The sequence below is a fragment of the Lithobates pipiens genome, unplaced genomic scaffold, assembly GCF_037356315.1.
Source record: "Lithobates pipiens isolate NorthernLeopardFrog02 unplaced genomic scaffold, aLitPip1_a1.2 Scaffold_18, whole genome shotgun sequence".
NCBI lineage: Eukaryota > Metazoa > Chordata > Amphibia > Anura > Ranidae > Lithobates > Lithobates pipiens.
In genome coordinates this window covers 1,498,540-1,512,271 of record NW_027507758.1, presented here as the reverse complement: position 1 = coordinate 1,512,271, position 13,732 = coordinate 1,498,540, and the positions used below count along the sequence as shown (strand labels likewise).

Here is a 13,732-nt window from a genome sequence, read left to right as displayed (position 1 = left end):
ACGTATATTTCTGTATAAATATTAACACCGCCCACCAATAAATCAGTATTTAGAAGTAGCCTGAGCTGAACATATCTCAGAGAGTGTTTACTTCTAATGTGCATGCACATTTATACTTTTTAATTAGGAATAGCAGCAGATAACCAAGAACTAATTTATAGTTCTAATCCATCACAACTGGCGCCCAACGTGGGGCTTTCAGGCTTCAATCGAAGGGAGACCGCATTCCAGGACTGAACGGCTGGCCAGATCAGAGAAGGGGGTTAAGCGCGCAGCCCTAACAGTACGGTAAGCATATTTATCCTTACCATTTGTACGACTTCTCTGGTTTGACTGGTTGATTTTGTCTTGTTGGCTCCTTTCGATTGTTCAAAGAGGCAGATAACTTATTTCTCGCCTGAAGCCGTTTTAACGAACCTGCTAATGGTTTTCTGCTGACTATTATCTGTTCAGTGTCTGTCATTCTGAAGGATTGCAAATTTAGCAGACTGAAAGTGCTGCTGCAGGCGTGTGTCCATCCTCACCCCTAGATTCTACCTCTAGTGGTGGGGTGGAATTCTGCAGGCATTTATAGACGGGGTTACTCGAGGTTGGCTGTGTAGGACCTCTGAGGGTTAATCTCAAACTGTGAATTAGGGCAGTTTGAAAGAAGGCTAGCTGGAATTTGGCAGTCTTGTGACTCAGGTGAGCTTTTCCCGAGAGCTATCTTTGCAGTTCAAAGAGTGTCAGGTGTCATGTCCTGTGTGTGTATTTGTCCATTACTGTTTGATATACACGAAGAGGGTTGGAGAGAAGGTGGCTACCTGGAGATTCAGTTGGGCCATAAGCCACTGCTCCACACCACCTCTGACGTGCTAGTTTTGACCCTCGAAGAGATAGAATAGTCAGGAGTGTGCGAGGAGACAGATCTCTCGCAGGAATGCGAGCCCCCACCCTAGGAATTCTTTGATAAGACAGCAGTCAGAGGAGTATTAACCACATTGTTGCCTGTATTCTCCTCTTAAGCCGTCCGCTGAGAGAGAGAGAGAGAGAGAGAGAGAGAGAGAGAATGCTAGAATGTGATATTAGAAGAAGAGAGATGTTGCAAGAAGCAGAGGAATGGCATGTGCTGATAAGAAGACAAAGGGGACTCTGTGTGATAACGGCTTATTGAATGTGGCAGAAGCATGGTACAGGACGGCAAGGGCATTGCACAAAGAAGGTTGGATAGAAGAGGATGTATGTGTATCACAGAGTTGATAATGTGGCTGTACCGCCCCCATATACAAAAAACTGGAACGAAGGAGGGGAGGGACAACCCTGCTATCCGCCTAACGCCCACCCCCTTCTCACCACCCCAACCCGAGCACAACCCACTGTGACCACTCCCAGTGGCGGCCATCTTGGTACACCCAAGCCCACGCTTCAAGCACAGCCCTGTGCACTTCCTGCCGGCGGCCATCTTGGTACACCCAATAGGCCCAGCCATGGCCTATACCCAGTTCTTCCCGTTTTAAACCAGGATGGTTCCTACCACACACCTGTCTTCCCTAATATGGAAGCACTACCTTCACTTGCCGGATATGTTAATGATGAAGAAGCATCCGAGTGGGAAGACCAACAACAGGCAGCAAGGCCACCTGCTGATTTAACCCCTAATCCGGCTCCGGATTCACAGTTCCGGGAGGATCTCAAACGTATGCTGACAACCATAAGGAACAGTGCCCCTTCCCTGCCCCAACACCAGTCTCGGTTACCAGAAGGGGCACCGGTGATGTATGTCGCTTTTACCCCATCACAAGCAGCAACCTTAGTGACAAGTCTGCCTGACCCAGAGAAACAGCCAATGCCCTTCTACCGCAGGATAGTGCAGATACAAGAAGCTTACTCAGCTGCCTGGAGAGACTTGATCAGCCTATGCCAAATTAAAGCAGGACATGTCTTTTGGCCAGTCATGCAGACAGCCTTCAATGATGCCTGCCTGGCAAGTGCCACTTCTTATACCTCAGGCTTGGAGTTCTGTGCACAACTCCGCGACTGGGCAAAGGAGAAATTGGCAGATCAGACCACCACAATCCAAGATATTGCCCAAGATAAAGGGGAGTCTGTGGAGAAGTATCATGCTAGACTCATACAGGCCTTTGATGATCTGGGCTTCTCCCTCTATGAAAAGACACACACACACGTTATCATCTGCTTTTGTCTCAGGACTCAGAGAGGATATCAGAAAAAGCCTGATGGTGGCCCGCCCTGAATATCGCTCAATGAAAATGTCCAATTTACCGTTGGTGGCCAGAGGGATAGAAAACCAAAAAGGAAAAAACCAACGCCCCTCATGGTAACACAAGATGAAGATCCCGCCTACACTCGTCCACCACCACTGCCCAATACCAGGGAAAAGATCATCTGTTACAACTGTGGGAAGTGGGGTCACAGAGCCTCAAGACATCTGAGACATGACAGGGATCCCCGCGAAGGGCAACGTGGACATGGACCTTCACCACCACGCCCCAACTCATGCTAGGAAATGAGAAAACCCGTGTCACCCCTTATGACAGTGTCCTCAAATGAGACTGGGGGACCCCTAGAAAAGGTCACGTTACCTATACAAGGAAAACCTACCACTTGTCTCATTGACATGAGTGCAGCCAGGAGTGTGTTGAGGGCTGAGGACCTGCCTGATAATTCTTTCCTTTCCACTATTGATGTTTCCTGCGTGGGAGTGGATGGGGTGCCCCGCTCCAGTCCACTCACTGAGCCTCTCCAAGTGAGGACATTTCCTGATTTGCTTACCAGATTTGTGGTGTCCTCTACATGTCCCTTGAATCTACAAGGAGCTGATGTGCTGTCCAGACTACAGGCGTCAATCATTTTCACACCTATGGGGGGGGGGGGTGAAGTTACATACTCCCCTATCCTTGGAAGACTCATCTGCTTTGTATTCTCTGCCTCTCCTGATGACACTTCATGAAGCAATAACTCCAAGTTCAATACCAAAAGAAGTACTTGACAGAACTCCTGCGTGTCTATGGACCACAGGCCCGGAAGACATTGGTCACTTAAAAGTGCCACCAGTTTCAGTCAAGCTCAAAGAGGGCGCATCATTGCCCGGAAACCACAATACCCACTTAAGTTGGCTCAATCAGAAGCTATCTCAAAACATGTAGCTGCCTTGGTCCAGAATGGGGCCTTGGTCCCCTGTACCTCACCATGTAATACACCTCTTTTTCCTGTCAAGAAGAAAACACCTAAGGGAGAACCTGACAGATACAGGATGGTGCAGGATCTGCGAGCAATTAACGAAGTCACAGTGTTAGACACCCCAATTGTGCCAAATCCACATACCTTATTATCAGCTGTACCTCCAATGGCTGAGTACTTCACTGTGGTGGACCTGGCAAATGCATTCTACAGTGTACCCCTGCATCCTTCCTGCAGGTACCTCTTTGCCTTCTCCCACGAAAAGAAGCAGCAACGTACCCAGACAGTTATGCCAAAAAGGGGCACAGAACTCTCCAAGCTAGTTTGCAAACGCTATGGCTATCATCCTTGACATATAACAAGAGGATCACCTGGAAGTGACTCTCCTCCAATATGTTGATGACCTTCTCCACTGTGCAGCTGACTTACCCACTGTTGAAGTCACCTCAGAAAGCCAGTTGGGCTATCTTGCCACACAGGGTTGCGAAGCCTCAAAGCCCAAATTGCAGTGGTGCTCAACATCTGTAATTGTTCTTGGACACTGTCTTGTCCCATGGGACAATACACCTCACTGAAGACAGGGTGTAAGCAATGTCCGACATCCCACTGCCACAAGGCCAGAAGCCCCTTCATTCCTTTCTTGGACTAATTTCCTATTGCAGAGCATGGATTCCAGAACTCTCCCTACTGATGCAAGCTTTGTATGATGCCCTGAAATCAGACCCCTTCCAGATGTTTCCTGAAGCAATATCCAACTTTGAGGCCTTCAAGCACACTATCTCTGGCGCTAGGGCTCCCAGACTACGACAAAACGTTCAAGCCCTTTGTATCCGAACATCTGGGACATGCTACAGGTGTACTCGCCCAATCACACGGCATCTGCCAATGCCCTATAGGATATTATTCCTGTCGGCTGGATGCGATAACACAGGAGGCCCATCGTGTCTGTGAGCTGTGTTTCCTGCACAAGCCTTGTTTGACAAAACTTTGGACTTGGCTCTCGGACTCTGCCTCGTTCTGCTTGCTCCCCATGACATTGCTCCCATACTCCACCAAGATCCAGCCAAAACATCTGTCCATTGCCAGACACTTGAGACTCCTGTGTTCCTACCTTCTAGACAGCATTACTCTATTACGTTGTCAAACACTGAAACCTACCACCCTTCTTCCACTTCTCGAGGGGGGTAAGGAGGAGGAGTCGAGTCTTGACTTGTCACCCCATGACTGCATCGAATGAATGCGGCTGCAAACCACGCATCTCCCCACCGTGAGTGAAATACCCCTGCAGGATCCAGGTCACCACTGAAAACTCGGTTCTCCAAACTGAAACCTTACCACCGGTGATGTCTGCACAGGTGGCAGAGCTAGAGGCACTTACTACAGCATGTAAATTGGCAGAGGGAAAAAGAGCCAACATTCATACGGACTCAAGATATGCTTTCAGTGTTGCCCATGATTTTGGTGTTATCTGGAAGGACAGAGGGTTCCTGATGGCTGCAGGAACACCTGTGAAACAGCTCAGCCATCAAGGACTTGATGGGCGCCCTGCTTCTCCCAACCCAAGTGACTATTCTAAAGTAAAGCACACAACAAACTAAACTCGAAGGAAGCTCGAGGCAATCTAGCCAATTCAGCTGCCAAACAGACAGCCAGTGGTCCACGGGAAGTGGACAGCAGGGTGGTAGAAGAAGACCACCCTGTGCTTACCCTACAGACTCTCCCAGTGGACAGAGTTTATCTGAAATAATTACAGGAAGCAGCAAGTCCGGATGAGAAGGAAAGCTGGAAAACGGAGAGGAGGAACTCTCAGAGATGGACTATTCGAGTGCAGCAAGAAGCCTTGTCTACCCAGGAGTATGTACCCAGCCATGGTGCAATGGGGAAATGGAGCTGCCCACTTGACAAAGACTCTTATGAACTTATGAGTTACTTCATTGACCAACGACTTCTGCAGATCATGCACTATCTGCAACAAATGTAACCCAGAATGTACAGAAAAGGCACAGAAGAAGCACCTGGCAAAAGCTCTATACCCCTTCCAGAGGATACAAATTGATCACTCCCAAATGCCAAAGGAGTGACAGATTCGAATACGCCCCCTAGTGGAGGTGGACATGACTGCCAGGACCACAGCTAAGGAACTACTGAGTGAGATAGTATGTAGATTTGAGGTCCCAGAGGTGATAGAGAGCGATCAGGCCCAGCCTTCACAGCAACCCTTACAAAAGATTAGGGCAGCACTGGGGGTTCAGTTGGCTCTACACACCCCTTACCACCCTCAAAGTAGCAGGAAGGTAGAAAGGATGAAAGGGACACTAGAAAAACAGGATGTTAAAGATGGCCCAAAAGACTAACATAAGTCGGCCAGACAGTTTGCCCATTGCCCTGTTCAGTGTCAGACACACACCCCGGGGGAAATATGCCCTATCCCCTTATAAAATTTAGTTTGGTTCAGCCCCCAGACTTGGCTGTCACTTTCCACAACAGTTTCAGTTGCAATCTGATGTGTTGACTAATTATGTGACCTCATTATCACGAGAATTAACCCAAATGCATTTCCAAGTGTTTTCTTCCATTCCAGATCCTGAATTAGATACAGGAACACACCAACTACTGCCTGGAGATTGGGGGCTGGTAAAGAAATTTGTGAGAAAACATTCTCTTGAACCCAGATATGATGGTCCATTCCAAGTTTTGCTGACCACAGCCACCTCAGTGGAATTGGCCGGGAAGAATACCTGAATATACGCCTCCCACTGCAAGAAAGCTCCACCCCCAAGGACAAGATCCCGCCCACTTCATGACGACCATGCTGCATATCCTTTTTCTGTTTGGTCTAGGGGGGAGGCCCAGGAGGTGTCATCACAAAAAAATAAAAATAAAAATAAAACATAATTACATTTTGGTACAACTCTTCAGGTACACATGTGACCACCTTTACCTTTGATTACTGTGACATAGTACCTTGTCTGTTTGACTGTTTCATGGCAATGCCATTGGTACAGTGACATCCCTGATGGTAAGGATATATATGTGTGTTTTACAGACAGTTACTGGGGCCAGAATTGTGGTTCCTGGGAGGGACAGTGGGTTGGAACATAGGACCAGATTAGAGGGTATCTGGACCGGTGAATGTGCCCTGAAAAGGTGATTATGCCCCTCCATATCCTAGCAGAAGATACCCCTGATACATACACTGACCCAGCATATAGTCAGAGGAGGAAGCGGGCAGCTCTCTCTCCGGAAGCTTTGACCCTCATGTGTACATAGATGCTATAGGGGTCCCAAGGGGGGTCCCTGATGAATTCAAAGCCAGGGATCAGGTAAAAGTTGGTTTTGAGTCTTTGATCCCCATAATAAATGTGAACAAGAATGTAGATTGGATCAATTACATATATTATAACCAACAAAGATTCGTGAATTACACTAAAGATGCCCTCCAGGGAATTGCTGGCCAGTTACCCCCCCCCACTTCCTACATGACATTCCAGAACCGGATGGCCTTAGACATGGTGTTAGCTGAGAAAGGAGGTGTCTGTAAAATGATAGAAAAAACGGGAACCTGTTGCACCTACATTCCTGATAATACCGGCCCAAATGGTAAAGTAATTTTAGCTATAAAGAAATCAGAAGATTTGTCATTGGAGTTGAAGAAGAAATCAATAATATAATAAATATTTTAGCTGGATGAGTGGGGGGCAGAAGGTGCTCGCCCAGATAGGGGTAACGGTATTAATAATCCTGGTTCTTTTACCCCCCGATTGTATGCTGTATTCTACCTTTCGTAAAGAAGTTAATGAGCAAGGCTGTAGACAACAGCCCACCTACATTTCTCCACCAAGAAGAAGAGGACCCTCTTATGATGGAGGATGACAAACCCTTCACTCCTCTACAGTCACTCCCTGTCCAAAATCTCACAGTCCTCTAGGGTTATAGGGGTAGATAGCACCTGATTGCCCTTCTCCAGCTGTATCGAGGGGGGTAGTGAACTAGTTGCTGCCCAACTCTATATACAGCTTAAAAAGAGTTGCTGAGGAGAATGGGCCAGGTGAGTAGGACCTTTAGATGAGGGACAGAAGAAAATAGACATTTTAGGGGGGACTGTTAAGGAATCCAATGTACATAATGATAATCAGAAAATGTCTATTTGCTTATGTGTATACATGTTCCCATGCTCCTTACTTATTATGTAGCATACAGATTGACGCTTAAAGATGGCGTCCACCCCCCACATCCCCCGCGTTAGAAGAATGCATTCTGAGATAAGAAAACCAGCTTCAACCAAACTTCAAGCATCAAGTTTCTTCATTTCTCTTGTATTGTAACCAATGAGATGTGCCTATTAGACTGACATAGCAATGACGTATCTTTCTGTATAAAATATTAACACCGCCCACCAATAAATCAGTATTTAGAAGTAGCCGAGCTGAACATGTCTCAGAGAGTGTTTACTTCTAATGTGCTGCACATTTATACTTTTTAATTAGGAATAGCAGCAGATAACCAAGAACTAATTTATAGTTCTTATCCATCACAGTGGTGTATCTGGATAAAGGAAGGCCCGTAGACGTGGTGTATCTAGATAAAGGAAGGCCCGTAGACGTGGTGTATCTAGATAAAGGAAGGCCCGTAGACGTGGTGTATCTAGATAAAGGAAGGCCCGTAGATGTGGTGTATCTAGATAAAGGAAGGCCCGTAGATGTGGTGTATCTAGATAAAGGAAGGCCCGTAGACGTGGTGTATCTAGATAAAGGAAGGCCCGTAGACGTGGTGTATCTAGATAAAGGAAGGCCCGTAGATGTGGTGTATCTAGATAAAGGAAGGCCCGTAGATGTGGTGTATCTAGATAAAGGAAGGCCCATAGATGTGGTGTATCTGGATAAAGGAAGGCCCGTAGACGTGGTGTATCTAGATAAAGGAAGGCCGTAGACGTGGTGTATCTAGATAAAGGAAGGCCCATAGATGTGGTGTATCTAGATAAAGGAAGACCCGTAGATGTGGTGTATCTAGATAAAGGAAGGCCCGTAGACGTGGTGTATCTAGATAAAGGAAGGCCCGTAGATGTGGTGTATCTAGATAAAGGAAGGCCCGTAGATGTGGTGTATCTAGATAAAGGAAGGCCCATAGATGTGGTGTATCTGGATAAAGGAAGGCCCGTAGACGTGGTGTATCTAGATAAAGGAAGGCCGTAGACGTGGTGTATCTAGATAAAGGAAGACCCGTAGACGTGGTGTATCTAGATAAAGGAAGGCCCATAGATGTGGTGTATCTGGATAAAGGAAGGTCTGTAGACGTGGTGTATCTGGATAAAGGAAGGCCCGTAGACGGGGTGTATCTAGATAAAGGAAGGCCCGTAGACGTGGTGTATCTAGATAAAGGAAGGCCCGTAGACGTGGTGTATCTAGATAAAGGAAGGTCCGTAGACGTGGTGTATCTAGATAAAGGAAGGCCCGTAGACGGGGTGTATCTAGATAAAGGAAGGCCCGTAGATGTGGTGTATCTAGATAAAGGAAGGCCCGTAGACGTGGTGTATCTAGATAAAGGAAGGTCTGTAGATGTGGTGTATCTAGATAAAGGAAGGCCCGTAGACGGGGTGTATCTAGATAAAGGAAGGCCCGTAGACGTGGTGTATCTAGATAAAGGAAGGCCCGTAGACGTGGTGTATCTAGATAAAGGAAGGTCCGTAGACGTGGTGTATCTAGATAAAGGAAGGCCCGTAGACGTGGTGTATCTAGATAAAGGAAGGCCCGTAGATGTGGTGTATCTAGATAAAGGAAGGCCCGTAGACGTGGTGTATCTAGATAAAGGAAGGCCCGTAGACGTGGTGTATCTAGATAAAGGAAGGCCCGTAGACGTGGTGTATCTAGATAAAGGAAGACCCGTAGATGTGGTGTATCTGGATAAAGGAAGGCCCGTAGACATGGTGTATCTAGATAAAGGAAGGCCCATAGACGGGGTGTATCTAGATAAAGGAAGGCCCGTAGACGTGGTGTATCTGGATAAAGGAAGGCCCGTAGACGGGGTGTATCTAGATAAAGGAAGGCCCGTAGACGTGGTGTATCTAGATAAAGGAAGGCCCGTAGACGTGGTGTATCTAGATAAAGGAAGGTCCGTAGACGTGGTGTATCTAGATAAAGGAAGGCCCGTAGACGTGGTGTATCTAGATAAAGGAAGGCCCGTAGATGTGGTGTATCTAGATAAAGGAAGGTCCGTAGACCTGGTGTATCTAGATAAAGGAAGGTCCGTAGATGTGGTGTATCTAGATAAAGGAAGGCCCGTAGACGGGGTGTATCTAGATAAAGGAAGGCCCGTAGATGTGGTGTATCTAGATAAAGGAAGGTCCGTAGACATGGTGTATCTAGATAAAGGAAGGCCCGTAGATGTGGTGTATCTAGATAAAGGAAGGCCCATAGACGGGGTGTATCTAGATAAAGGAAGGCCTGTAGACGGGGTGTATCTAGATAAAGTGGCTACAAGGGCGAGTTCAGAGGGTGGTGATAAATGGGGGGTAGTCGGAATGGTCGGGGGAGGGTAGTGGGGCCCCCCAGGGTTCTGTGCTGGGACCGATCCTATGTAACCACTTCAGTACCCGGCCATAGTCATATGACGGCCTCGGTATTTCGCGGCTCCTGCGGGCCCCCGGGGGGTGGGGTCTGTCCCTCGGACACAGCCCATCCCCGATCTGTGTGGTTTCCATCCCCCGATACATGTGACCAGCCGTGTCCAATCACAGCCGGTCACAGAATGTAAACAAAGCGCGGTAGCGAGACGTTCCGGGTTCTCCTCCTCACACACGGATCGTATTGCGGTTACATCTCATTACCGCCCAGTGTACACAAATCCCACTGATTACCCCCCAAACCCAACCCAGGACGGCCGGACCCCGCAGCTCATCCCTACTCCTGACACTGTGATTGGACAGGACACAGTACAGCCCGCCTTCTGCTACCTCCTCAGCCAATAGCTGCTCTCTGATTACTATGTGGGGGAGGAGATCAGACCCCCGGAGGAATGTTGGTAATTATGGAGGAGGAGAATATAAAGCCCCCCTGACTGTGTCCCCATCGGGATAATTCCCTTCACTTCCTGTCCTGGTGACTCAGAGATTGTATCCTCCCACAGATGTGCACCGCCCCGCCTCCATTACCTGCTCGCTCCGCCGCCATCTTCACTTCTTCTCTCAGAAGAGGCGTCCCGTCACATCACACACCGGAAGTGACGTAAAAGCGGCGGTGTAGTGTCACATTATGCTGCCTATCACAGGATGCTGCGGAAGTGACGTTTCCGCCAGAAATTGCGTACTGCGCATGCGCCGTGCGTTCCAACATATGTTCGGCAATACAGTTAAGCAAAAGCATCACAGAATGTTACGGAAGTGACTGTGCAGACAACACAAACACTGGGCGTTACAACGCCAATACTTCCCTTGTTACCTCGGATCAGTTTTTAAATAACCATGCTGAGCTACGTGTGGTGTTAGGTTATGGATTGCTGGGACTTGTAGTGCCTATGCTGAGCTACGTGTGGTGTTAGGTTATGGATTGCTGGGACTTGTAGTGCCTATGCTGAGCTACGTGCGGTGTAGTGTCACATTTTGCTGCCTATCACAGGATGCTGCGGAAGTGACGTTGTTGCCAGAAATTGCATACTGCGCATGCGCGATGCGTTCCAAACACTCGCGTCGTGCGTTCCAACATAGTTTCGGCAATACAGTTCAGCGGAACCATCACATAATGTTACGGAAGTGACGTTACACACAACACAAACACTGGGCCGTGCGTCACACTAATACTTCCCTTGTTACCTAGTAGGTTTTGTATTGCTGGGACTTGTAGTGCCTATCCTGAGCTACATGCTTCAATGTTCAGTGTCCTCATCCTTATCCCCGAGCTTCAATGTTCAGTGTCCTCATCCTTATCCCTGTGCTTCAATGTTCAGTGTCCTCATCCTTATCCCCATACTTCAATTTTCAGTGTCCTCATCCTTATCCCCGAGCTTCAATGTTCAGTGTCCTCATCCCTATCCCCCTGCTTCAATGTTCAGTGTCCTCATCCCTATCCCCGTGCTTCAATTTTCAGTGTCCTCATCCTTATCCCCGAGCTTCAATGTTCAGTGTCCTCATCCCTATCCGCAAGCTTCAATGTTCAGTGTCCTCATCCCTATCCCCCTGCTTCAATGTTCAGTGTCCTCATCCTTATCCCCATGCTTCAATGTTCAGTGTCCTCATCCCTATCCCTGAGCTTCAATGTTCAGTGTCCTCATCCTTATCCCTGAGCTTCAATGTTCAGTGACCTCATCCTTATCCCCGAGCTTCAATGTTCAGTGTCCTCATCCTTATCCCTGAGCTTCAATGTTCAGTGTCCTCATCCTTATCCCCATGCTTCAATGTTCAGTGTCCTCATCCCTATCCCTGAGCTTCAATGTTCAGTGACCTCATCCTTATCCCCGAGCTTCAATGTTCAGTGTCCTCATCCTTATCCCTGAGCTTCAATGTTCAGTGTCCTCATCCTTATCCCTGAGCTTTAATGTTCAGTGTCCTCATCCTTATCCACCAGCTTCAATGTTCAGTGTCCTCATCCCTATCCCTGAGCTTCAATGTTCAGTGTCCTCATCCCTATCCCCGAGCTTCAATGTTCAGTGTCCTCATCCTTATCCCTGAGCTTCAATGTTCAGTGTCCTCATCCTTATCCACCAGCTTCAATGTTCAGTGTCCTCATCCTTATCCACCAGCTTCAATGTTCAGTGTCCTCATCCTTATCCCCGAGCTTCAATGTTCAGTGTCCTCATCCCTATCCGCAAGCTTCAATGTTCAGTGTCCTCATCCCTATCCCCCTGCTTCAATGTTCAGTGTCCTCATCCTTATCCCCATGCTTCAATGTTCAGTGTCCTCATCCCTATCCCTGAGCTTCAATGTTCAGTGACCTCATCCTTATCCCCGAGCTTCAATGTTCAGTGTCCTCATCCTTATCCCTGAGCTTCAATGTTCAGTGTCCTCATCCTTATCCCCATGCTTCAATGTTCAGTGTCCTCATCCCTATCCCTGAGCTTCAATGTTCAGTGTCCTCATCCTTATCCCTGAGCTTCAATGTTCAGTGACCTCATCCTTATCCCCGAGCTTCAATGTTCAGTGTCCTCATCCTTATCCCTGAGCTTCAATGTTCAGTGTCCTCATCCTTATCCCCATGCTTCAATGTTCAGTGTCCTCATCCCTATCCCTGAGCTTCAATGTTCAGTGACCTCATCCTTATCCCCGAGCTTCAATGTTCAGTGTCCTCATCCTTATCCCTGAGCTTCAATGTTCAGTGTCCTCATCCTTATCCCTGAGCTTTAATGTTCAGTGTCCTCATCCTTATCCACCAGCTTCAATGTTCAGTGTCCTCATCCCTATCCCTGAGCTTCAATGTTCAGTGTCCTCATCCCTATCCCCGAGCTTCAATGTTCAGTGTCCTCATCCTTATCCCTGAGCTTCAATGTTCAGTGTCCTCATCCTTATCCACCAGCTTCAATGTTCAGTGTCCTCATCCCTATCCCTGAGCTTCAATGTTCAGTGTCCTCATCCCTATCCCCGAGCTTCAATGTTCAGTGTCCTCATCCTTATCCCTGAGCTTCAATGTTCAGTGTCCTCATCCTTATCCACCAGCTTCAATGTTCAGTGTCCTCATCCTTATCCCCATGCTTCAATGTTCAGTGTCCTCATCGAAGCAGGGGGATAAGGATGAGGACGCTGAACATTGAAGCAGGGGGATAGGGATGAGGACACTGAACATTGAAGCTCGGGGATAGGGATGAGGACACTGAACATTGAAGCTCGGGGATAAGGATGAGAACATTGAAGCTCTGGGATAAGGATGAGGTCACTGAACATTGAAGCTTGGGGATAGGGATGAGGACACTGAACATTGAAGCTCAGGGATAGGGATGAGGACACTGAACATTGAAGCATGGGGATAAGGATGAGGACACTGAACATTGAAGCTCAGGGATCGGGATGAGGACACTGAACATTGAAGCTCGGGGATAAGGATGAGGACACTGAACATTGAAGCTCAGGGATAGGGATGAGGACACTGAACATTGAAGCTTGCGGATAGGGATGAGGACACTGAACATTGAAGCTTGCGGATAGGGATGAGGACACTGAACATTGAAGCTCGGGGATAAGGATGAGGACACTGAAAATTGAAGCACGGGGATAGGGATGAGGACACTGAACATTGAAGCAGGGGGATAGGGATGAGGACACTGAAAATTGAAGCATGGGGATAGGGATGAGGACACTGAACATTGAAGCTCGGGGATAGGGATGAGGACACTGAACATTGAAGCTCGGGGATAGGGATGAGGACACTGAACATTGAAGCTCGGGGATAGGGATGAGGACACTGAACATTGAAGCATGGGGATAGGGATGAGGACACTGAACATTGAAGCTCGGGGATAAGGATGAGGACACTGAACATTGAAGCTCGGGGATAGGGATGAGGACACTGAACATTAAAGCTCGGGGATAAGGATGAGGACACTGAACATTGAAGCACAGGGATAAGGATGA

The 13,732-nt window shown here is 47.8% G+C and overlaps 1 long non-coding RNA gene across 1 annotated transcript in view; it reads right to left on the bottom strand.

Moving 5' to 3' along the window:
- The window catches only part of LOC143986943 (uncharacterized), a 78,243-nt gene extending 67,822 nt beyond the window's left edge, over positions 1 to 10,421 (bottom strand). The window contains exon 1 of the long non-coding RNA XR_013276574.1: positions 10,328 to 10,421. This is a non-coding gene — a long non-coding RNA (uncharacterized LOC143986943). The remainder of the gene's footprint in view (positions 1 to 10,327) is intronic.
- Between the last annotated feature and the right edge of the window lie 3,311 nt (positions 10,422 to 13,732).